At 44.5% G+C, this 16,228-nt stretch overlaps 1 protein-coding gene across 1 annotated transcript in view; it reads right to left on the reverse strand.

Annotated features, from left to right (window-relative positions):
* tanc2b (tetratricopeptide repeat, ankyrin repeat and coiled-coil containing 2b) overlaps positions 1 to 16,228 on the reverse strand; it is a 107,011-nt gene that overhangs the window by 80,215 nt on the left and 10,568 nt on the right. The window contains exon 2 of the mRNA XM_060037211.1: positions 16,004 to 16,121. The gene's annotated coding sequence lies outside the window, so the exon portion shown is untranslated. The remainder of the gene's footprint in view (positions 1 to 16,003; positions 16,122 to 16,228) is intronic.

The following is a 16,228-nucleotide window of genomic DNA, read 5'->3' on the forward strand; positions in this document are numbered from 1 at the left end:
AAAAAAAAAAAAGGAAACACGACCGGGGCACCCGGATACACACGGGTTCTCGCGTGTCCTCCGACGCGCTACACCTCAAAGCACAAATCAACGTGAGCCCTGAGCGTCAGCCGCGGTTTAAATCTCGCCTGCCATTTTCCACAGGGCGTCTCCTCTGAGTCGTCTGGAACCACCTGACCCAGCCTCCCGCCGTGCGTGTCAGAGCTCTGATGAAAGCCCCCGACACACGGGGGATGATATATAGAGGAGGACCTTGGCGTCCCGTCCCATAAATCTGATATTATATGCATGGAAATGAGCTTGCCGGGCAAGGCTAGAGCAGTTTACTAACTGGCAGAGCAGAAAATGGGGAAAGATACCGTTGTCCTTTTCAAAAGGGAGGCAATCAATGTTTGAAATCTCAGACGACGAGATACTGAGTAGGCAAGTGTGTACCGCGCACACGCACGCACGCACGCACGCACGCACGCACGCACGCACGCACGCACGCACGCACGCACGCACGCACGCACGCACGCACGCACGCACGCACGCACGCCACCTAAACCAATATCCCAGCTAAAGCAATGGTTCATCCGAGGGTGTATAAGCCAATGCAGCTCTCTCATTCCCACTCTCTCTGACCCTCTGTACCCGCAGTGTGTGTGAAGGAGAGCCAAGAAGCAGCATGCTTCTCCGAGATAATGTGCATAAGCGGATGACGACCATCTCAGGCTATTCAAGGGGCACATTGTAACGCTGCTCCGGCGTGCCTTAGAACACGCACTTGAAAACACACAATTGAACCACTTGTGCAGAATGGCAAGGAACAACAGATTAAACGTCATTTAGAATGAGGGTCTTGTTAGTGGCTCTTGAGGACGACATTAAATGGCATTCATGTGGCATTGAGCGTCTTGCTGGTGTATTACAGGGACTTTTTAGATGGACCAGGTACTTTGGGCTTGACAAGAGGGCAAGGTGTCGGATTTGATCCTTCAGGACTTGAATGGAATCTGCACAGTGACAAAAGTATGCACCTTAGTTCATGGATGCACCAATGTATGGGCCATCCCTTTAGATCGTCCATCAACGCTCAAAATATGTTAACTCCGGATCAGTCGATGACGTGTAACGTTGTCCCATGTTTGAGTACCAGGTGATTTTGCCATGTTCTACTTTGTTAAATGCCGTTAGTATATGTTGACACCACCGAGGATAATGTATGGCTGCAGTCTGCTAGACAATACATTCCAGAGTTGAGGTGATTTCAGCCCATTTATTACAGAAGACCTCATTATAGCTTTTGTAATCTAGCCTAATTGAAATGTTTAAGTCACGACAGAGAATAACTACCCATACATCATCTTTAATATTCGTAAAACATGAAAAGAAGCCAGCAGAGAGCCAGCAGGTGCAGCATTAGTCTTCTTCGGTAGAAAACCCAAGCTACAATGTGCAGCTCTGTGACCCTCCATTAATTACAAAGCTTATTTATAAATCAATAAAAATCCCTTTAAATGGGTCTGGGGATGGCAAAGGCCAGTGTTATCCAATGAGATTGATCTCATGTTTCTCCTGGCCAACCAATTAAACTCCGTCTCAGAGGAAACCGTGCAGACATAGCTATAGAATTACACATGCTACTACGCCCACACACACGCACACATCCCCCCCCGAGAGTGTTCTTATTGTAATTACCTTGATCGCAGATGTTAGGGAAGGTCAGAAACAATGGTATAGCAGAGTTCTACATTTCATCTCAAAACGAACATGAAATCCATCTTCTTACACAATCAGACAGCGGGAGTTTTGAGTTTAAGATTGTTAGCCTGAGCCTCAGGAAAAACCAACACTCACAGGAAAACAATATGCAATGGTGAATCCATTTCGGATGAACCCCTTGCAGTAGGGAAGATGATAATATGCATTGCACTAGGAAAAGCATGGAAGGTACCTGTATTGTAATGACCAAGGGGCTGTCTGTCTAGACTGAAGATGTGCGTAGGACATAGTCGAAGTGTGTGCTTAGGGTCCCAGCCAACTTCAATGTAAAACATTGAGGTTGGTTGGGGAGCAGCATTGTTTTTCCTGTTTACTCTGAGGAAGCGCTACAATATTAACCAAGTCATCCATAATGCATTGATTTCCGTAGCTTATGTTTATAGACTGTATGTGGCAGTCAGAATGGCTGCTCAGAATACCAGGGAGAATATCAGAGGGTCTAGGAGAGGAAGGGAGGGAGCGCGGTCCTGCTTATCAAAAAGCCAGAATGATCTGAAGATGTACCGATTCCTCAGAGGAGGAAGGCAAAATACACAGGTGAGGCGCGCGCGCGCGCACACACACACACACACACACACACACACACACACACACACACACACACACACACACACACACACACACACACACACACACACACACACACACACACACACACACACACACACACACACACACACACACACACACACACACACACACACACACGGCAGCAAAACAAAGAGTATCATCACAGCCCTCTCTCCCCCAAGTTTGCTGCCGGACACTGTGCAGCGTTGCTGGGGCATAAATCAGACTTCCATCCTCAGAGTGCGGACGGCCTGGGAAACGGGCTTCCATAAATCACCCTCGTATCAATAAGGGGAAGTGTCTTCCCCGGGCCGGCAAGGTGAGGGGTGTAACTGGTCGACTCACGGCCCACTTAATGCTGGACGGAACAGAGGTCCGTGCAGCCCACCGGGAACAGATTACTTATTCATCTACATTAATGTCACACCCTGCTCGCCAAATCGGCCTGGGGGGGGGTGGGGGGTGGAGCTACTGATGTCTGCATCAGGGTGTTTGATCAGTCACCAATTAGGCCGACGTGGTTATGAATGAAGTTAAGACGGGGCTTTCTGCAGAGGCAACCCAACCCTCATCGCTCTGGGTGAGTCGGTGTGGAGGAAGCTGTCTGTTAGTGTTGTTGCCAGAGCAAGGTGGAATGGCGTAGGTTCGAAATGTAAATATAAACCGAAAACTGAACTTGAGCAACGGTTGTGTTACTCGATCTCTTGAGACCAGTGTGATCAATCTCTGGACATCTGTCTATTGATGGAATGGTTTAACACCAATAGGCTCAAAGCATATCATATCTAACACATGACATGCTAAAATGTGTTAACCTGCCATATCATCAGTAGTCTAACTCCATGTCAGCAGTGTACATCAGGCCCTGGTTCAGGTGCCAAGATGTAAACAAAAAGGCAATACATCTCACGAGAGCATAAAGACTCAAAGTAAGTAGGACCAGCATGCCCGTCTCCGAGGGCCTGCTGGCATCCTTCATTTCGGCAAGGACATTTTTGTTTTAACTGCTTGTGCTGGTTCCAGCTTCCTGTGGCCAAATCTAGAGCACTGTGGCTACGAGGAAATGATCGTTAGGCCTAAAAAAAAAATGTTGTTTGGTTCCGGTTTCCGACCGACCCTGTCAATTTATGTGCGACCCTAATTATTTTATGAGCTTTAAAAAAAAAAAAAAAAAAAGTTTTTTTTATGCAAACTATAATCACGTTTTGGTACAGCACCTCTTCATTCTGTACAAGGATGAGCGAATTTTCTCGTTTTTAAATGAAAACAACCTACCTATCATTCGCTGCCGCTGGAAAAAATAAAATAAAAAAATAAAATAAATTCCCTACCTACCCATGACCTCAACTGACAACCAACAGGAACCAAACTTTTTTTTTTTTTAGGCCTTAAGCTACATCGCTTGCTTGAGAATGAATAATGCCTCCAGCGTAGCGAGAGAAGAGATGGAGCGACCGCGGCGCTCCTGCTAGCTACCCACGCCAACAGGCTTCAAGCATAGCATAGCATAGCCCAGTGAGTTATGATCTGCTTTGGCTGTGTCAGGGCCCTGTGGGGAAACAGAAGGCCTCCTACATGGAGCCGGGAGGATGCAGTTACCGTTACCCGAAATCCACACGCGGGCATGCACGTATACACGTACACGCAAGCACGCACACACACACACACACACACACACACACACGCACTCACATACACACATGGGCACGCACGTACACACACACATGGGCACGCACGTACGTACACACTGAGGCGCGTACACACACACACACACACCCCACACCACACACTTAACTGGTTTAAGTCTGTCACCCGCTCTGCCTCTCTGACATAATGTTATTCAAGGGAACCTCGCCGAAATAACACGTCCGCCACAGTCCAAGAAGAAACATAAAATGGAAAGTAATTGATTGTTTCCCGCCCGCCGTCGCTTCCTCCACCATGCTGCAAACTCTAAACCGTCTGAATGTTTGTTTCAAATTATGCCAGGGAATTAGCCAATAACGCGAGCCAGGTAGCCAGGTTTAGACGAGGGGAAATGAATAATTCCAATAAGGACAGAAAAACATTCACACGCTTCGGGCTAAATACGGTGTTTGAAAGTTCCCTCGCAGTGCATGCAGTGTCTCTCCCACACCTCATTCTGATGCCGGGGCTGGAGGAATGGCGGAGACCGCAATTGTCGTTGATTAATGGAGAAGCATTTTCCCCTGGCAGACATCAAAGTGACGGCAGCAGCAGCACCTGATTTTAATTTGTTGTGCGTGTGCGACATTAGTCTCTCTTCGTCTTTGTTTGGATGCCGCTGTGAATAATAAAGAGCCGGAGACGGCGCTCCATGTGGAACATAAACCACGCCACGCTGAAGAGCCGGCTCAACAAAGGGAAAACCAGGAAACGCAAACCGCACCGCACTTTCACTATCGGTTTGAGGAGGAATCGCCGGAATCGACTGATTTCGTTAATTTGTTGACTTTTAATCAATTGTCACTGTGTCACGTTTCCATGTTTGTTTTTGGACAGCCCCGTAGAGGAGATCTCTATTGTCAGTGTGTCATAGAATAAATGCCTGCAGGGGGGCCTGCTGTAAATGCATCTTGTTATTTCGGGAATAAAACGGTCTCTTGTGTATTTATATCATTGATAGACAGAACAAGGTGACTTGGGGAGTGTGCAGGTGTCAGCTTTAATGCCGCCATCTACTAGAAATCATTAGTTGCTGCCTTGAAGCGTGGAAAGGCAACAGAAACTGAAGGAAGCGCGAGAACGTTATCTACATATTGTCAGATATCTACTGTCTAGTGTTATAATAAGCATACAACATTCAAGTTCATATCACAAAATGGATGTTCCAAAAATAAAGGGAAACTGCTGTACACTATCAAGATTTTCATTTTAGCAATTCTGGATAATACCAATTTTCTCTTCAAGACTTAAATATTCACCTCATTACCGCGGGTGAAAACAGGCCAAATCAGATACAGATAAAATAATTTGTCGGCTGCCGCCACCAGTCCATTTTCCCTTCCACTTCTTCCTGCTGCCAATTCAAATTAGACCTTCACCTACCGGCCATTTAAATGGACGGCTGAAGTCACTGCATAGACTCCGTGAGCAAAACAGATGGGGTCATATTATTCTGATTATCTAAATGTAATGTAACTTCTGGCCTTTCATCTGCCATCCCAATATACGGTCCTTTGCACGTCAATCAAGGAGACTCTGCGGTGTACACAAGGTTTTGCATAAATCCTGTCAAAAGGCCCCATCTTGTATCTCCTCAGTACCCAGCCCCTTGTTCAAACAAATGGGCCGCGGCTTTAGAAAAAAACTCATGGCCTCATGTTTGACGAATGGCTTAGACGTGCAAATAGAGTCGTGACATGGCAAGACAAGGTCATTGTGCAGAATGCCATTAGTGGCAGGTAATCAACCTTGGTGCGAGCAAATTTGCATTGAGATTGAGGCAGTTAAAAAGCTGCCGATGACTCTGACCCCAGCCAGGGGTTTAGATTAAAACCTTAAAATGTAATAGATGGGGATTCAGAGGCATCATCTCCTCTCCTTTTGGGAAGATCTTTAGCACGGTTTGGGGCCCTCATTTCTATTGTAGAGAGTAGAGAATGAAACAGGCAAAGGTTTGTTCTCGGGTCCAATTCCAAGGGCTATAATTGAGGGTGAATGGATGAAAATCTTTCAGTGGTTGGAGGAAAAAAAAAAAATCTGTTTCTGGTAATCCTTCCATCTTGGATGGGCCCAGCTGCCATTCATTCAAGGGGCCACTGTCTGGGTGCCTGAATGAAAGTCCACACATATCCCTCATGGTTCAGCCGCTATACTCTGTCAGGGCGAGGTTTGGCCCCCTGACACCTCCAGCCAGACCCTATCTGGCTGCCTTAACTGGGCAACTTTGTAGAGCACAACCCTTTGGCCAAACTCCTGTCAAATTAACCCCTGCAAGCTTTCATTTTATGTCCACAAGTACTGCCCAATTAGACTCATTTGTCTATCGTGCCCGGCAACATGTCTGCGGCCTGTACGGAGCTTGTAGTGATTTTACGTCTCTGGATATAAGAGTCTGAAATAGCGATGGGCTCTCCTGCTTGGGGGCAATGCATATTGAGCGCGACTGACAGGTCTATAGACTCACCGTGGGCTCGTCAGAGCCAAAAGGTTCTGGTTTTCATTACAAATCGGTAAAGCGTAGCAAATGCGGCTTGCTTTAAACTAATAATCGAAACATTTAGGTGGGAAAGAATTATGTTCATATGATCATGTATAAAGTTATCGTGAAAGTGTGCCAACATTGAAAAATCTGTTTCAATATAACTATAAAGATACAGCTTGCGATTTAGTGAGAACACCACACCAAACGTGCTACCTCCTTGTCAACAGTTACTCAGTGGAGGTGTTAAAATACGGGGAGACTTTCGAAAGAACGTCTCAGGGGTCTGCTTCTCCAACTTTCCGGCAAGAACCAAAAGGCTGGCGGGCACGGGGCCATCAAAGATTCAGGGGGCATAGATTTAAAACCGCAGGAACCAAAAAAAAGCTCAGATCAATGAGATACCCGAGTCCAACAAAGCAGCTGGAAATAGAAACTACTTAAAGATCACAAATGGTGACAATAAGTCAGAAGGGCAAATGTAATGACTTTTGGTGCGGACCAATGAGTTTCTGCCCACACCTCGACCACCTGGTGCGCGACAAAGACGGAGAAAAACAGATCCAATGTCAGAGGCGATTGTTTACAATAGTTGGGTTTCCTATTCCGACAACATCTGGGGAAATAACGTCATGCATTATGCCAACATGGCCGGGAGCGGGATTTTGTTAAAGGTAGGTCACGTTGTGTGAGGCATGAGGATAGTGAATGTCGAATACATTTGTCCAGCCTTGTTGCATTATTTACACCGCCACCATCATATTTACGCTCACACAGAACTTTTGCTAAAATCTGAATAAATCCAGTAAATATAGGCCTAGGATTTACATTTTTCATGTGGAAATAATAACTAATATTAAATTGTTAATGCGGGTGACAAGGTGACTGCAAGTTAATCAATCGTTTATTTTCCTTTCCTTCTGTTTTCCTTGTTTCCTCACCTTGCTTTCAGGCATTTTGGGAGCCAACACCAAGACCTGTCCTCCAGGTCATAGAATACCTGAGGATGTCAGCTCCTTGTGCATACATAACATGCAACACACTCCAACAATTACATGTTTAAATGTGGTCGATAGTGTTTATATATGGTCGATAGGGTTTACATGTGGTCGATAGGGTTTACATGTGGTCCATAGTGTTTAAATGTGGTCCATAGTGTTTAAATGTGGGCGATAGTGTTTAAATGTGGGCGATAGTGTTTAAATGTGGGCGATAGTGTTTAAATGTGGTCGATAGGGTTTACGTGTGGTCCATAGTGTTTAAATGTGGGTGATAGTGTTTAAATGTGGGCGATAGTGTTTACATGTGGTCGATAGGGTTTACATGTGGTCCATAGAGTTTATATATGGTCGATAGTGTTTAAATGTGGTCGATAGTGTTTACATGTGGTCGATAGTGTTTAAATGTGGTCGATAGTGTTTACATGTGGTCGATATTGTTTAAATGTGATCGACAGTGTTTAAATATGGTCGATAGTGTCTAAATTAAATGTATTATATTATTATTATTTAACAATCATACATTTGAGTAACAGACAATTCGCCAATAAGGCCCTCTTTCGAGTATGATCAGCTGCCATTTTCAACAGGATCAAGAGACAGGAGAGTGGGATGCGTTGACATATTTCATCCATTTACTCCTCAGGAAAGCTAATGCAGCTCGCAAGAGTGGTAATCCTGGCAACGTGGTGTGATGATGAACCCAATCGAGCGTAAATATGGGGGGAAAACAGGATGAAAACATCTAGCCTGTAAACCTGCTCTTTTAGCATAGCATGCTGGATGAATGCTGTCAGTGAAGAGCCTGACTGAAATACATCCAATCCAAGGTGTTAAGCTAGCGACCTTAGATGGCCATCTGATAGCCAGAACTATTGCCGTATATCAATAAATGTCTGTTACAATCTAGCCTCCCTCTCCTCATGTGTCAATATCACGGCCGACAGTTGTTGACTTCAAATCGAACACAAGATGAAAGTAAAAGAATACGAGCCAAGATTGCTCAATCTTACGAACGGTTTCGTTCAATTGAAATGCGCCCCGTCAACTGCGTCATAAAATGGCTTAAATTAGGATCCTAATCAATTGTGTGGTACACGGAATGAAATTACTTTCTTTTCATGCAATGTTTTCATGTGATGTAATTATAAGACATTTGTGATTAGTCCTAAGCCCCTAGCACTGATTCCGATAGAACACGCAAATCTGTGCGAATAAATCCAGAATCCAAGACACACACTGAGATTCCAAGAAACAGGCACACACACACAGACACAGACGGACAGACAGACAGACACTCAAGACAGACGGACAGACACACCTAATACATTCATCCCTGTATGATATTCCTCCGTCAGTAATGCAGTGAAACAGCTGCTTGTTGAGATAAAGAGGCAGTCAGACGCAATGATTAAGATTGGCAGCGGGTAGCCGCATCCCTTTGCCCAGCCAGGGAAAGCAGAGCCTCCGCCAGAGGAGGGAAATACCTGTAGTCCCTTGAACCATTCCCAAAGGTCAGAGCCGGACATAAGAGAGCCAGTCTATGGATGGGCTTACGTAAGCCACCAGGGGCGGGTCGTGCCAGGCCCGGAACAGCAGATGAAAAAATACAACGCTGGGTTCTGTTGCCCTCTTCAGACGGTTTGTGTAAGCCTGACACACACTGTCAAAAATCGACAGTGGGACAGAAGTTAAGTTATGTAAGTGAAGGCTAGGCAGACTGTTCAATGGGATCTGCTGCATTATTCTTTTTTAAATGAGGGGCAACGTATTGGATTAAAGGGGTGATATTATGCCGCCAGGTGTGAGTGTGATTCGCCATTACAAGCCGTTTGAAAATAAAGAAATCTTGCCATTTTAGTGACATCACAAGTGGCACTGTCATTGTTTGATGGCAGTTTCATAATCATTGCCATGATATAAGCTTATAATAACTATATTTTATGTAAGTTACATATGATTTGACCATATAATATTGTACTATTATCTGGGAAAAAAACCAACATAAAAAGAAAGCATTTTATTTCAACAGATGTATTTCTATGCCTTGTTATCATTATATCATTATCATCATGCATGACCAAAAACGTTTATGTGCTTCATACATACTTTATACATACTCTCGATGGGTATGGCCGAAAGGCCTACTTATTCGAGAGCAAAACACATTTACCTGAAATTAGGTCAGAATCGTCCACACAAATATCCAAGAAGCGCTCTAAAAAGGCTGTTAAAACGACACTCCACATATCCGGTTATCCATTGGCTGGAGCCACCGTGCCGGCTGCCATCTTTTTGTTTTGAATCCATTTGATGGATTCTGGGGGATGAAGATGAGGGCTGGACCCAGCTGTCAATGAGGGCTGGCAGAGATAAGAGGGGAGGAGTGGGTCTGAACAAACCTGTGCACACATGCTCCCAGTGGGATCCCCCCCAACAATACACAGATGGCTCTGATTAGCTCCGTCTCTGGCAGAATATTCACCTTTACGTGGCCCATCTATACCAAGGCCTTTTGAAGATGCATAGCATTTCACAGAGTTTATTTAACCTTAATGTGTTGTAGGGTCTTTCATAAACCAAATGAAGATTCGGGCTTGCGTCGACTTTCAGAAAATTATGTACCCCAGCTCAAGTCAAGTACGGTTCGAAAAGATGGAAGTAATTCAATAAGCTGCTCAATAATACATTTTATTAAATGTATTATATATTGTAGGTACTAAATTATACGAGTGTAGACCTGACATGGTTTCGGAAACGTTTTTTGTCCAATTCTGACACTGAAAGTTCCCAGACTGCAAAACAATTTTTCATTGTCTGCCCATACTATTAATATGCAAAGAGCGTCAAGGGGAAAGTGTTGAAAATGTGATTATAATGGGGGTCTGGCTCAGTCCAGACTCTACTTGAATGCAGATTCGCAACACATTTTATTCATGCTTCTTATTTGCGCATTAGAACAGACTCTGTGACCTTAATGTCTATTGGAGCCTGCCTTCTCTGTGAGGGATAAAGACAAGCATTCAAAAGGTCTTAAGGCCGGTCCACTGCGGCTGTAGTTCAAAACAACATCTATGCTACAATGATGGTCGACGGACAATTGACTTCTAAGAACGCTGCATCTTTCAGATCAAGGAAGAGACCTATTAATGTTGTTCTACAAAGCGTTAGGGTGAAGCCACTGCCCAGTCTCGATTAATAAGCAGACTTAAACATACCATTACACTCTCACATTTAAAAAAAATAATAATAATCTGTCATCTGTGTCCCTGTAAGTGATCATGTATAAAATTAACAGCCCCAAGTCTGTTGAATCTGCTGAATGTTTGATTCCTCCTCAGTGAGCAAATCACAGCGCAAAGCCAGGGCAGCTGCCTTCCATCTCATGCCACAGAGTCCAAAAACTAAGCAACACGTCCAGAATTCAACCCAGCCTCTACCGTTTTAATGGCCTGCATTACAATTAGGCGGGCTTTTAGGGGAACCATGCATGCAATCGGGGAGAGGTAAAAAAACAAAAGCAAAACACTGTTTGCTTGAAATGTGACAGATGAAAAAGACTGTTAACAGCGCCAGTTGGTCGCTTGCTCCCTCAGTCCTGCTCATTAGTAGGTTAGTAACATGAGCAGGCCTTTCTCCAGCTTACCAGTGTCTCCGTGTTACATATTACACCTCACAGCAGAGCTGCCTTTCTCCCTGCCGCTGTGGCTGTTCTGACAACAGGAAGAGGTACAGGAACACCACTGCAAGCATTGAAAATGTAATACCTCGTGTTGCATATTAACACTGGTTTTCCAAAGAGTTTGCTTAAGTTATAATGGGCATGTCATTTTTCAAGGGAATACATTGAAGGAAATGGTTTTTTGGATGGCAGTTGTGAAGGATCCCTTAAAAACACATCGGGTTCTGAAACTACCACTTAGAATAGCAACTATTTGAGAACAAAATAAAACCAGATACATTTCGCCAAAGAAACGAATACCATCTCAACGAGGACTCAAATAAACAGTGACATGGAAAGGAAATTAAGCCTTTTTTCAATGCAAGGGTTTCCGATCAAAATACATAAACTGAGAAGTGTGGTTGTCCTCAAGTTCTATTTTAATCAAACCACATGTAAAAAAACGCAAAACTGACTCCACCACAGCTATTACAGCAGTTGTTGTTTAAGGTTAAACATGCAGGTCATCTGTTAAACCATTAATCACACATTCAGCTGAATTTTGATTCAGCTCCAGGGAATGTGTTTATGTACAGCCTCAGTCCAGCCCCAGTATCTGGACATTTACTTTTATACAAACACAATGTTGTTTTATTCCCCATGAGCCATCCAGTTGTAGATTTGCATGGCATGCTTGGGAACGCGGGTGGGTTGATTGGACCAATTATTGTCAGACAGAACGGTAACACTATCCATTTGCCTCTCTAATAATAATCTGGTATATGGACGAGTTCATGATGGCCTCAATGACTGAGGTGTACTCATCCAGTCTCTGCAAAACAATCCCAAATAATCAACTTTCAAAACACTGTGTGTAGTCGTTGGTATCTTTTTTTGATGACACAATGTTTGTTCTGGCGGGCATTGGCAGGAAAACCAAAAATAAAAGCACCCAAAGTAATACATTACTTGTCATTCTAGTGTTCCAGTCATGGGATTGAATTAATCCGGTTGATTCGATAAAAAGATGCATCAAATGTTTCAGCAAAGCCAGAATGTGATGCAATACCACGCTGTATCAATCGTTTCAGTAAGCCAAAATGAAACGCAATGAGGGTGGAGTCTTTGTAAATAATTAATAGGGATTAATAATGAGGTGACATTCATTCAATTAAACTTGGCCTATTTAAACAGAAGAAAAAAGCAGTAGGTAACACTATTCCATATGGTGAGGTGTTGATAGAGTAAAAGGCTACACTACATTTTTTAACTCGTGAATATGCAGGGACATCCACGACTACAAGGCTTGAAGTCTTCAGTGTTTTGAATAAATAAATGAGCTGTCAGGCTAAATAATTGTGGACAAATTGCTTTGAACGGTTTTACAACCCTCTCGACAATAATCTGGGTCAATTGTATCCTTATTTTTAGAGGCGTCGAGAAGTCGTCGGCATCTTTAATAGATCAATCATCCAATTGGTTGTAAAAATGTGATTGTACTATAACTTTGAATTGTTGATGTGTGTATATATATATAAATGTGTGTAATACTTGCCTGTTTGGCTCTTCTGTATACGTGCGTAAACAATTGTAAGATGCTTTGGATAAAAGCCTCTCCTAAATGCCCTAAATGTAAGCACTAAATCTAAATGTATATGTATTGAATTCTCATCGGTTGTCACAGGATGCCAGAGTTGACCAGTCGGTTTTGCACTTAGTGTGAGCGCGAAGCTTGGGGCCCATGATGGCCTATGAAGGGCCCGCTCAGTGCTGTTTAGGAGCCATAAGGAACCAATTCAACATAAACGGACAGCAGGCGGCGTTCACCCAAAACACTGCCTTCACTTAATGTCACCTCCATACATCAGATCAATTGGAAATGAAGAGGTACATTTTAAAGAATTCACGTGAGTGACAGCGTTGAGCCTTTCGGGATTTAGAACAAAGACCGCCGCCCCGGTAGTATTAAGAGACCCCCAGGGATGCACGGTGCATCATGAGAAAGCCAATGCCAGCTTTAGTGGGTTGACATTGGGAACGACAGAGCCTGGAGGTGCAGATTTACCTCCTATCTGCACCATCTGCTACAGCAGGAACTAAGTCACATCAGCAGCTGAACGGCGGAGGCAGCAAGATGGATCTGAAGCGCGAACAAACAGGAGAGTAAGCAGGTCCACTCCCTCTTCGCTACTTTACCTCGCCAAATCTGATCCATCAAAACTGTCAGCGCAGACTTTAAGGCTGTGTATAAGGCTACAACAAATAGCAGTTTGACAAAGCTAACCGAGAAAGAAACGGGAGTTTTGGAAGACGAGAACAAGCACATCGGCTATTCTTCCAAGACCCATGGAGACTTACACTATTTCCAACTCTAAAACCTGTCAACTGATACCACTGCCAGGTAACATTCATAGGGATGGACCTGAAGGCTTGTGACTCAATCTTCACCGCTGATCCTCTCCAGGAACTAACAACTCATTCAGAACATAATAACAAAATCGCCTTGTTCACTGCTTGCCCATTTTGGGCAATAGTCAAATTAAAATTTAAATAAAAAAGGTAAAAAATAAGAACTGGTTTTCACACTAGCCTAATCCGAAGCCCTGTTATGTGAAACTATACATATACAATGTGTGTATCATCAAAAGGCTTTATTTATTTACTTTATTTATTTTTATATATACCTAAATCTCGAGTAAATATGAATAAGAACCAAGACAGCAGCACCCAATAGTGGGGGGTAGTCCGTCAGCCATTCAGATGTGCAGCTGGCGCTTGGGGAAATCCCTGGTATTTGTGGACTAGAGTTAACAACCCCTTCAGCCCTCACCCCCCTCCGGGGAACAACCGTTCTCCTCAGATCCCCTTCACCGACCCAACACCAATAATCAACCTCAATGACATCTTAGGCTTGATGATGCTTCATTACATGGTCTTCCTTCGCACGTAGCTAAAAACGGGGGAGATTACCGTGAAACTGTAAAACATCCACCCGGTTAAATACTGTTTGTGGGGGATGCTTACGGAAATAAAAAAGTATTGGGTTACACAGCCCCGCCACCGTCAAGGCTCTGCAGTCCATTGCACATCACAAAGAGAGCTAATGCTAGTGTCAATGACGTGACATTGACACTGAGTGAGTCTGCCGCTTCGGATCTACCTCCTAGTCGCACTCCCTGCTAGAGCAGGATTCACGCCAGAGCAACAACAGACTGCAAGAGCCAGCAATACGGATCAAAGGCAACCAGGGATCAGTCCGTCTTCTCCTGGCCCTTGCCTTCTGCCAGAGGTCTGTATACAGTATCCGTATATTATGCGGTACAATGTATTTATTCAAAGCCATATGGGGCGTGACAGGTTGGGCAGTAACTCAGGAGGTGGAACGTGTCGACGGACAACCAGAAGGTTGTTGGCCATCCAAGGGGTTGAATGCTGCACAAAAAGACTAAATCAGGGGGGGGGGGGTTTTCTCAAGACATAACAATGTACGGAGAATATAGGGTCTTTGTCAATATCGACACAGAATAGACCACTCTGAAAGTCCTTTCATGACCTTTGGAAATGGGAGGAATGCATTGTATGTCGGTTTATGGTTTGGGCTGTAATGTATGCTCCCCCTACACATGGCTCACTGTGCGCGGCTCCTTTGTGCACTGCCAGCTATGGGTCGCGGCGATTCACCGCGCGAGAGGAGCCAGTGTCAAACGGTCAGAAGGCATTTTAGTCAGACAAAGCATTAGCATCGCTGCCTTCTGCCAAGAACTGAGAGCGGCGTTCTCCGTGGTTAGCCTCTCTGAGAGGGGAGAACGGGTTTAACCGGACCACGCCGCCTGCAGTTCATTTGCTGTGCTCCAGTCCCCCTCATTTTGCATACATGGGAAGACGGCAACTGTCACTCTGCATACTGCCATGCCACTTCACGATCCCGCACCGCTTTAGCCGGCCAACAGAAAAAGTATCATCTGCTTTGTACAAAACAATAACAATACCGGTAATGTATATTTAGAGTTTTTACAGCCCATTCAATTTCTCATAGGGGTCTCCTTTGAACTACTGTCTTATTTACCAAACCAAGGCAATTATCTTACTGGCTGCTGCTGCTGCCCTGGCTGCCATAGTAACAGTCATTAGGCGCTGCAGCACTGCTGTCCTCTGTCCCCGTCCTCGTCCTCGTCCCCCAGAAGGAGGCTCAGGCTGTGTCCCCGAAAAACTTCTCCAGAAAATCGGCTTTGTATCCATTTCGAAGGCAAACAACAATTTCATGGCTGGCCAGTCGGAGAATAATTACACGTGGCCCCCGAGTCGACACATCGATCAGCCGAAATAAGACCATTCTCGACTCACGGCTTTGATGAAAACTTCACCTTCATCTTGGTTAGAAAAATAGAATCACACTGAGGACTGAGCAGTGCAACACCTCATCGGTGATGGAGCTTAGCTCGGTAAACCCCATCTATTATGCAGCATACAATCCTTCCAACAGGAAACCCTTCCAGCTAAGGTCATTAAAAAAATTATTTATTATTTCTTTTCGGTTTTATGGTTTGCGTCTTATATTTTTCTCTTCTGCCACAGGTGAAGCTTAACATGGAAAAAAAGGGAATTTAAGAATGCAAGAATTCTTAACGAGATCCAGGGGACCAAAAATTGAATAGTTGTCAATGTAGCAGTAGTCCGTCAATGTAGCAGCAGTCCATCGAGACCCACTGTCAATCAACACTTGATGAGCAGAACCACAACCCAGCTCCCTGGCACACTGCTACACTTGAGCACTGTGTTGTGATTTACCTTTAAAAAGGGAGCATTGAGAACGGCCCCGCTAGGGAAACCTGAGAGATGACTCACCATGAGGTGCCGGTCAGCAGCTCTCTGAATCGTGCTTTGAGGGCAGCGAGGTGCTACATTCCACTGGGCAGAACCATAGTCCAGATCCCTCTCCACCGTTGGCAGCTCCTCCTTTTTTCTACGAAGGCAACCACAGGGAAATAGGGTTAGATCCAAGATAAAAGCCGAACAGAGTGAGGCCTCTTTTGACACGACAGCGGAAACTAGAGTCAGCAGACTCGGTCG

Source organism: Gadus macrocephalus, chromosome 18 (assembly GCF_031168955.1).
Source record: "Gadus macrocephalus chromosome 18, ASM3116895v1".
In the NCBI taxonomy this organism is placed as follows: Eukaryota; Metazoa; Chordata; class Actinopteri; order Gadiformes; family Gadidae; genus Gadus; species Gadus macrocephalus.